The following is an 11,365-nucleotide window of genomic DNA, read 5'->3' as shown; positions in this document are numbered from 1 at the left end:
TTTATGTGCTTCCAGTCTTCGTTGTTGGTGATTGAAGGTTTGAAGTCGTCGGTCGAGAAGGTGGCGACAGTCACTCATTGTCGGCCGTCGCTGTTGCAGAAGCTGGATGTTGGCGCGCCTTCTTCTCGACACTGTCACCAGCCGGAACGGGCTCTTCATGTGCACCAGCTAATGCTTCCCGTCCGCGACACCGTTTCAGAAACTATCACAGCAAGTTGAACGTAATTACATTCTGCCAAACCCCGAAAGCGCGGCAACTCGCGGGAGCGTCACGCAACACACATGCTCTACCGCCCTACTCCCGCCAGACTCTGCTCTGCCCGCGCTCCACGCAGCAGAGGAAACACTACCAAAGATCCTAAACACTTTGGTTCTCCACACGACCTATCGATGTAATCGTTCGATAGCATAGTTTTCCCTAGGCCAGACCCAGCGTAAAAATACAAATAAGATTTACAAAACAAACCAATTATACATCGACATAAATGTGTAAATATATATATACAAAAAGTAAAACAATTACAATATATAAAGACACAGAAATGTCATATCTTCAGGTAACAAAACAAGGAAAAAACTTATAGTACAATAGATGGAAATAGGAGGATATGCTTTTCCGGCGTTACAAGAGGACACGTTTCTATTGATCGAAGATCGCATTCCGATGGCCCCGTGCCCACTGCAATCATAACTGACGATGTCTTTGGGTCAAGACGTGAATAAGTAGGTGTGGTCTGCCGTGGAGCTCCATGTTCAACAATGTGTGATGAACGGTGTGCTCCAAAACATTTGTGCGGGCACCAACATTGTGCTCTTTCGGCAGAGCTGCCACAGATCACCATTTATCCTACTTTACAGAGCAGACAAGCCCTTTAACCCTGCGTTCTCTGAAGAGTTATGGACGTCCAAACATTTAGCGTCTAGTGGTAGTTTTACTGTCCTTCTACCTCTCTCCCTAGATGATGCCCATGACAGTAGCACATGAACATTCGACCGGCTTCGCCGTTTTCGATATACTCGTTCGCAGTCTCTGCGTGATAATAATTTGCCCTTTATAAAGTCACTTATCTCAATGTCTTTCCCCATTTGCTGCCGATGTCTTTGCAATGATGATCCCCCGTCCGTGTATGTCCTGCTTACATACTTTTGTGACTACGTCACGTTCCAGCAGTACCACTAGGCGGCATCCAACGTCGCCATTGTCAGTGGTCATAATGTTTTGGCTCATCACTGTAAATATACAATTCGTCTGCTAAAAACAGACTACTCTGTCGAGGCCATGTGTCATGCAATTCAGTTGGTGTACATCAATAGCAATTCTAAACCAAAGACAAAAGCGCCTTGAAAGGAAATTCATGGAGGCTGCATGGATGCCACGAGTGCCAGATAATCTTCAAAACGTAGCTTTGGGGATTTAGTGACCACAGTCCGACACAAAACAAAATATGTTTCATGAAGAACTTTATAATAGAAGCGCCATGATAGTTATAATACTGCTTAGCATGTCGATGTAGAAGATTCTCCACTACTAATAAAGTATCTACCACGACACTAAGATAAAAAGCAGAGTCGTACTTATTAGTTCCAATCTGAGATGCTATGTATCAGCCTGACGTAACTTTTGTTCATCTGATTTATCCATGTCTAAAACTGTAGCGACTGTCACAGTGAAAAATACCACTTTTGAGTCCCATTACAGTCACTTCCCATGTGACTGTCTCCAGTTCTTCATTGCAAAGGTCATATGATCTAACAAAAAGCTTAATGCGTCGCTAAATTTGAGAAGCTATCAGCTACAGTTCTGTCCTCAGTCAACACGTGTCATGACCTGCTGAGTACAAGGGACGCTACCCATATTTGTACCCTTTTAACAGAATGTGATGTGAAGAAACGTCACTTTTCCTAAAATCCATACTTTTATTACTTTGATGAGCCACAACAGTAACTTAGGCATCAACTCACAGCTACAGGTCTGTCTTGAGTCAACACGTGTCATGACCTTCTGGGTACAGGGGGACGCTACCCCTATTTGTACCTTTTTAACAGAATGTGATGTCAGAAACGTCACTTTTCCTAATATCCATAGTTTAATTACTTTGATGAGCCACAGCAGTAACTTAGGCATCAACTCACTCGGGAACCCTTCTTGATCAGTTTCTTCAGGGCCAGGGCCAAGGTCCTCCAACTGATGCTGACGGGTGTCTTCCACTAACACTGCGTCTTACTTTTAAGTTTTGGCGGAAATATTCCTTCACGAAGCATCCAGAATGTTCAGACGCCTCAGCTTCGACCCTCTATGGGACTCAAGCAGTGCCTCGGCACCCTTGCCCGATTGTGGTCGAACATTGCTGCCCCTTGCCTCCCTGAATTTTGATGCACTACTTGATTGAAATTCACATAACCCACCAGATATAGATGCAGTTTGCATCAGTCAAATCAAAAATCTACAGAACATATGTCTGCGCTATGATTCACAAAGTGTTCTGTTCTTCACGTTAAGTGTTTTCATAATGCTGTGTTCAGAAATGAAAGTCGTCCACAAAAAAACATGTCAGTGACACAACTCACCCTACATCCATTGCTTTTAAAATAGAGATAGTCTTGGAAATGAAAACACAAGTACAAACTAATTGTTCATACTGAAATCTTTTAAAGTGTCCATAAGTTTTATTCTCCAAGAACTTCTTTCACCTCATATTGATGTCATATTTGATGTTTTACCATATTTTAAATTTCATGAGAGTTCTCTGGTATAATCTTCAGCTGTGTGATCGTTTACATTCTCGCAGCCGACTCCTTTTCTCTGAGCCTACCAAGGCACTGCCTGGCCATGACGACAAAGCTTAATCAAGCCTCCCCAGCGATTGGGACTTGCTCTTGCTGTCGTGGCAGCTTCCGCACCCCATCTGCACTTATGTTAAGCCAAAACATGCCCAATGGGATGCTCCAATCTTAAAAACTACCTTAACGACGTTTTGAAATTTCACAAGCATTTTTCATTGGCTTAAAAGGATAAAATACCATAGAAATTCCACTTTACACCACACTACTAGCACCAAACAAAAACCAATCAAATACACAAACTCGAAATACAAGATAATTCTTTACCTCTAAGACTCTCTTTTCCTCACTTCACTGATAATTTTCCTTGCATACCACTAACACACTTGTACTTCTTCTTATTGCAGGGGTATTACAGCTATCCGCTCATCCTGCATCGCTCCGCCAAATACCTCGATCTCACCATTCATCCTCCTCTATGTTTTTCTTCTCTCCATAGCTTCTTGGATACCGCTTAGTCACCCTTTCTGTGGTCTTCACCTTCTTTCCCTTCCAGGAGGTTGCCATGAAAGTACTTTCGTCGTGCACCTGCCTTATTCCATTGTTTTGTCATGCCCTAACCATCCTTGCTGTCTTTCTTTTATTCTATCCACAATACTGTAATGACTTACAGCCTTTATCTTATTCCTCATTTCTTATGTGGTGAAGTCGGAAAATTCTACTTGCTCTTCTCAAGAGGTCCATTACTGAAGCTCTAAGTCTTCTTTTACTTCTTTCTGTGAATTTGCGGAACTCAGTCCCATACCTTGTTATTGGTTCCACAATGGATTTCTGTGAAACCATTTTAATATTTAAACTAATTTTTGAAGACCAAACTACGGTATTTAATTTGTGGATAGCTGTCCTTCCCTGCCTGATCCATTGTTAGATATATCTACTACTCAGGTATTCAAACTCTTAAATTAATTTTTAAACCCTACTTTTTATACTCTTCCAACAACTTCCTATGCATATAAGATTACTATATCATCTTTATCATTTGCTACAACAAACTGGTCAGCATAGAAAAGTGTGTACATATGGTGGTTTCCTACTTCAGTGTCCACGTCCATGCACTTTCTATACCATAGATCAGCGCCTTCTTCACATATGTCTTAAAGAATGTGGGGACAGACAGCACTCTTGTTACAGTCCTTAAGTTATTCTGAAAACCTCCCTAGAAATTTCCGTCCCCACTTTAAGGACACATTCTGCCAACTTGTAGACGTTTATGATATTTCTTACACAATTTTTTGGCAGTTCCCTGAATCACAGCACCTCGAAGAATAGCTTTAGAGACATTGCGTTTTCTCAAGATATATGAAAACCAAATAACTGCTTGTATTCCTTTCCTATATCTTCTCCAGGATCTGTCTCAGGGTAAAGTTGTTACCTACACATGACCTGTGTCTTCCGAAGTCACTTTGTTCTTGCACTTGATTGACAATCTACTCCATTCCTCCCTCCCGCCGGGGGTTCGAACCCCCCTCAGGCATGGGTGTGTGTGTTGTTCTTAGTATAAGTTAGTTTAAGTACCGGTAGTGTGTAAGTCTAGGGGCCGATGAACTCATCAGTTTGGTCCCTTAGGAATTCACACACATTTGAACATTTTTCTTCATTCCTGTTTGTAATATCCTTCCTTACAGCCTGCTAATTGTACTTGTGACACTTTATTTTACTTTATTTTGTTTACACGTCTAGTTCCGTAGGACCAAATTGAGGAAGAAATCTCCGAGGTCATGGAACGTGTCAGTATACGAAATTACTACATAAAAGTAATAACACGTAAAATAAAATGTTTATGACCCAAAAAAAGTCATGTCATAAGTTTAAGTAAACGCAGTCAACAATGTAACATAAGAATCAGCTTAATTTTTCAAGGAACTCCTCAACAGAATAGAAGGAGTGACCCCTGAGGAAACTCTTCAGTTTTGATTTGAAAGCGCTTGGATTGCTGCTAAGGTTTTTGAATTCTTTTGGTAGCTTATTGAAAATGGATGCAGCAGTATACTGCACACCTTTCTGTGTGGACGTGTGATGCAAATGCAGATCGGATTTCTGCCGAGTATTAACTGAGTGAAAGCTGCTAATTCTTGGGAATAAGCTGATATTGTCAACAAGAAACGACAGTAAACTATATATATATTGAGAGGGCAATGTCAAAATACCATCTAGTGAACAGGGGTCGACAAAAGGTTCGAGAACTTTTACACCACTTATTTCCCGAACTACCCGTTTCTGAGCCAAAAATATCCCTTTAAACAGGAACAGTCACCCCAAAATATAACACCATATGACATAAGAGAATGAAAATAAGTGAATTAGACTAATTTTCGTGTCGAACGATCACTTACTTCAGATATCGTTCGAATAGTTAAAATGCCAGCATAAAATCTTTGAACAAGATCCTGAACGTGGACACCTAGAAGTTTGAACTCTTCAGTTTCACTAATCATATGCCCACCCTGTGCAATTAAAACGTCGGGTTTTGTTGAATTCCGTATTAGAAACTGTGATTCGGCTTTAGTTTATTTTCTACAGGTATGTTCTGCACTGTTTGAAACAGAGCCAATGTTGCACATAACATCCTTTAGTACCAACTTAGTCTCATCAGCAAACAGAAATGTTTTAGAATTACCCTTAATATTAGAGGGCATATCATTTACGTAAATAAGGAACAGGAGTAGCTCCAACAATGATCCCTGGGGCAACCCCCCCCCCCCCATCCCCATTTGACTGTACACCAGCCAGACCCTTCATCACAGCCATTCTCAACACTGTGAATAATGACCTTTTGCTGTTTGTTGTTAACGTAAGAGGTGAACCAATTGTGAGTTACTCCCTGTATTCTGTAATGGTCCAACTGCTGGAGCAATTTTTTGTGATCAACACAATCAAACGCCTTAGTTAAATAAAAAAAATAGGCCTAGCACTCTAAACTTCTTTTTATCCATCCAGTACCTCACAGAGAAAAGAGAATATAGCATTTTCAGTTGTTAAACGAATTCCAAAGCCGAACTGTACATTTGATAGCAAATTATGTGATGTAAAATGATCGATTATCCTTACATTCACAGCCTTTTCAGTAACTGTAGCAATCACTGTTGGCACAGAAATAGGTCTAAAACCGTCCACATTATCCCATTTTCCCTTTTGATAAAGTGGCTTTACTACTGAGTACTTTAATCGTTCAGGAAACTGATCATTCTCAAAGGAAAAATTACAAATATGGCTAAGTACAGGCTAACAGGTGCAGCAAATGACTTTAATATTCTGCTAGGCAGTCCATCATATCAATGAGTCCTTAGTCTTGAGTGATTTAATTATTAACTCAGTCTCCCCCTTGTCACTATCACAGAGGAGTATTTCAGACATCAGCCTCAGAAAGGGATTTTTCAAAAGAGTTAAATGATTCCCTCTAGAAAATAAATTTTTATTTAATTCACGATCAATGTTCAGAAAATGATTGTTAAATACTGTACATCTATCTGACTTATCAGTAACAGAAATATTTTTACTACTAACTGACTTTATATCGTCGATCTTGTGCTGCTGACCAGGCACTTCCTTCACAACTGGCCACATGGTTTTAATTTTATCCTGTGTATTAGCTATTCTACTTGCGTAACACATACTATTTACCTTCCTAATAAAATTTTTAAGCACCTTACAATATTGTTTGTAATGGGCTACTGTAGGTTGTTGATTGTGACTAGTTCTAACATTTTGATATAATTCCCGCTTTTCTCTACATGATATCCTTATCCCACTAATAAGCCACACAGGCTGCCTTTTATTGCTAGTACCCCGTTAGGGAACGTTCTAATGGAAAGCAACTCTCAAAGAAGATGAGAAATGTATTAAGGAAAGAATTATATTAGCCATCTACGTTATCGGCATTATAAACATTGTGCCACTCTTGTTCCTTAACGAGGTTTAAAAAACTCTCTATTGCTGTTGGATTAGCTTTCCTACATAGTTTGTAATTATATGTGACATTTGTTTGAGTGCAAAAGCCTTTTAGTGTTAAATTTTGTGCATCATGGTCTGAAAAGCCATTCACCCTTTTACTAACAGAATGCCAACCCAGTAACGAAGAATGAATAAAAATATGGTCTATGGCTGTGCTACTGTTCCTCTGCACCCTAGTGGGAAAACGTATGTTCAGATCATTGCTATACACTTCCTTTGTTTCTTTCATTTTTATGTATGGGGCTTAGATACGCAGCGTTTCATTCTGCTGGAGTTTCCTACCCATACCACATACATTTATTAAATAACATGCTTAGATTTTCATAGAGACTGCCTGGGGTCATACCTTACTAACTCTGCTGGTAGATTTTCAGATCTTGATGATTATCAAAATTTGTTTTATGTAGCCGCATTCTGTAGCTCTTTCATGGTTGTTCCGGTGCTTTTATACCATCCTGGTTCACCCATATATCCTGTTTTATTTCCTTGCACTCTGTCCTTTATTTTGTCAGCTGGCCTTTAAAATGATTCTCCCACTCTACCAGGGTAATAACTGGCGGGTGTGGAAGGAGGGGACTGTTCAGGCTTGTGGAAGGTCTGTAATGGCGTGGGGCATCTGCAGTTGGAGTGACTGAGACCCCTGATACGTCTAGATACGACTATGACTGGTGACACATACTTAAGCATTCTGTTTGATCACCTGCATCCATTCATGTCCACTGTGCATGCCGACGGACTTGGGCAATTCCAGCAGGACAATGCGACACCCCACACGTCCAGAATTGTTATCGAGTGGCTCCACGAACACTCTTTGAGCTTAAACACTTCCTCTGCCCACCAAACTCGTCAGATATGAACATTATTGAGCATACCTACGATGCCTTGTAACAGAAGAGTTCTAGACCTACTCGTACTCTTAAGGGTTTATGGACAGCCCTGCAGGATTCATGGTGTCATTTCCCTCTAACACTACTTCAGACGTTAGTCGGGTCCATGCCATGTCGTGATGCGGCACTTCTGCGTGCTCGCGTGGTCCCTACACGATATTTTGCAGGTGTACCAGTTTCTTTGGCTCTTCAGTGTAGTACAAGCGACGCGGGCGTCTGCGTGTTATCCCTCCGACCTCACCCGCTACCCTCTCTTGGCTGCCAATCAGTTGGCTCTTATAGAAAAAATTTCAAATGAGCAGCGCGAGGTCCTCGAAATCTGATTGTGAGCTGTGTTAATCAGTACTGTGATTTGACGTAATCGTACTGAAGATCTGAAAAAAAAAACCATTCCTCTGTCTTATCCAGATTACGAAAAACCTAAGTACTTGTTTGATAAGCTGTCCTTGGCTTCACAATGTCTCATTCGCATGAGTTGTGTAATCTCTTTGAAATACCTTCGTTAATTGACAACCGTTTAATATTATCTTTGTGGTTGGATATTCTTCTTCACTGTTATAGTCATCAGTTAACTTAACAAGAATAGATCAGACGCTATGAGTCACCGATTTCTATGAACTTCAGTATACTATCCGAGGGCAGACGAAAGTAGGTCCTGTGAAACGGCTTAGGTCATTACGATCCAGGTTTGGAGGAATCCCCTGCCAACAGAAAGGATGCACAAATTGCATACATACTGTGATAACGTCATGGGAACTTATATGCACGTTTGTTCGAGACTGAAATATAAAGGATGGTCCATTGATAGTGACCGGGCCAAATATCTCACGAAATAAGCGTCAAACGAAAAAACTACAAAGAACGAAACTTGTCTAGCTTGAAGGGGGAAACCAGATGGCGCTATGTTTGGCCCGCTAGATGGCGCTGCCATAGGTCAAACGGATATCAACTGCGTTCTTTTAAAATATGAACCCCCTTTTTTATTACATATTCGTGTAGTACGTAAAGAAATAAAGAAATATGAATGTTTTAGTTGGATCACTTTTTTCGCTTTGTGATAGATGGCGCTGTAATAGTCACAAACATATGGCTTACAATTTTAGACGAACATTTGGTAACAGGTAGGTTTTTTAAAATTAAAATACAGGGCGCAGGTACGTTTGAACATTTTATTTCGGTTGTTCGAGTGTGATACATGTACCTTTGTGAACTTATCATTTCTGAGAACGCATACTGTTACAGCGTGATTATCTGTAAACACCACATTAATGCAATAAATCCTCAAAATGATGCCCGTCAACCTCAATGCATTTGGTAATGCGTGTAACGACATTTCTCTCAACAGCGAGTAGTTCGCCTTCCGTAATGTTCGCACATGCATTGACAATGCGCTGACGCATGTTGTCAGGAGTTGTCGGTGGATCACGATAGCAAATATCCTTTAACTCTCCCCACAGAAAGAAATCCGGGGACGTCAGATCCGGTGAACGTGCGGACCATGCTTCGACGACCAAGCCACCTGTCATGAAATATGCTATTCAGTACCGCTACAACCGCACGCGAGCTATTTGCAGGACATCCATCATGTTGGAAGTACACCGCCGTTCTGTCATGCAGTTAAACATCTTGTAGTAACATCGGTAGAACATTACGTAGGAAATCAGCATACATTGCAGCATTTAGATTGCCACCGATAAAATGGGGGCCAATTATCCTTCCTTCCTTAATGCCTCACCATAAACTAACCCGCCAAGGTCTCTGATGTTCCACTTGTTGCAGCCATCGTGGATTTTCCGTTGCCCAATAGTGCATATTATGCCGGTTTACGTTACCGCTGTTGGTGAATGACGCTTCGTCGCTAAATAGAACGCGTGCAAAAAATCCGTCATCGTCCCGTAATTTCTCTTGTGCCCAGTGAAAGAACTGTATACAACGTTCAAAGTCGTCGTCATGCAATTCCTGGAGCATAGAAATATGGTACGGTTGGAATCGATGTTAATGTAGTATTCTCAACACCGACGTTTTTGAGATTCCCAATTCTCGCGCAATTTGTCTGCTACTGATGTGCGTATTAGCCGCGACAGCGGCTAAAACACCTACTTGATTATCATCATTTGTTGCAGGTCGTCGTTGACATTTCGCATGTGGCTGCACACTTCCTGTTTCCTTAAATAATGTTACTATTCGGCGAACGGTTCGGACACTTAGATGATCCAGGATACCGAGCAGCATACATAGCACAAGCCCGTTGGGCATTTTGATCGCAATAGCCATACATCAACACGATATCGACCTTTTCCGCAATGGGTACGTTTACCATTTTAACACGGATAATGTATCGCTAAGCAAATACCGTCCGCACTGGGAATGTTACGTGATACGTATATGTTTGTGACTATTAGAACATCATCTATCACAAAGCGAAAAAGTGGTCCAACTAAAAGATTCATATTTCTTTAGGTACTACACGACCATGTAATAAAAAATGGGGGTTCCTATTTAAAAAAAAACGCAGTTGATATCCGTTTGACCTATGGCAGCGCCATCTAGCGGGCCAACCATAGAGTCATCTAGTTTCCCCCTTCAAGCTAGACGAGTTTCGTTGTTTGTAGTTTTTTCGTTTGATGCTTATTTCGTGAGATATTTAGCCCGGTCACTACCAATGGACCAGCCTGTATACAGGGTGACAATTATTGAACTATACGAAAAAATTACTTACAAACTACGGCGTACACACACTTCATTCAACGTGTAAACGTCACTACAGGTATTCAGATTTAGGTTATGACATGTTCGATGTGCCTGCCATCATTGGCCACGATGTGGCGCAGACAAATAGCGAAATTCTACGTGACCCGCTGAAGTGACGGAACATCGATGCTCCCGATGAACTCCTCATTGGCTGTTTTCAGCTCCGCAATGGTTTTGGGCTTATTGCTCTACACTTTTTCTTTAATATAGCCCCACAAAAAGAGTCGAATGTGTTCAGATCCGGAGAAAATGGCGACCAATCGAGGCCTACGCCAGTGGCCTCTGGATACCCCAGAGCCAGAATGCGGTTCCTAAAGTGCTCCTCCAGGACATCAGGCATTCTCCTGTTTCGATGGGGTCGAGATCCATCTTGCATGGACCACGTGTTGTCGAAATCAGGGTCACTTTGTACAATGGAGATGATTTCATCATCGCATACCGTTCTGTGGTCACCGCACCATCAAGGAATATCGCACAGTCACTCCGTGACTGGACATTGCACACTACACAGTCACTTGTTGAGGGTGAAGAGACTTCTCGATCACGAAATGAGGGTTCTCAGTCCCCCATATGCGCCAATTTTGCTTTTTAACAAACTCATCGAAATGAAAGTGGACTTCGTCGCTAAACCAAACCATATTAACATCAAAGTCCTGTTTGTCACTTCTATGGCAAGAGATGTAGGTATTCAAGAACAATGTGTCTCAGTGCCTGCCGGTTGATTCCTATCTGTTGTGCAACTCGTCTGATCGATTCCTGGGGCTGGTTTGAAATACAGAGCATGTCTTCTCTATGTTTTCAGGCGTTTTCACCTTTTTTTAGACGACCTACATCGCAAACACTCTCATCACGAACACTACCCATTCTCTCAAACCTGCGAATCAAATTCTTGATTGTTAGCACACTTGGACCGGTTGTCTTCAGCTTGAATTCAG

This window comes from Schistocerca piceifrons, chromosome 1 (genome assembly GCF_021461385.2).
Source record: "Schistocerca piceifrons isolate TAMUIC-IGC-003096 chromosome 1, iqSchPice1.1, whole genome shotgun sequence".
Lineage (NCBI taxonomy): Eukaryota > Metazoa > Arthropoda > Insecta > Orthoptera > Acrididae > Schistocerca > Schistocerca piceifrons.
Note: the sequence above shows the minus strand (reverse complement) of the source record.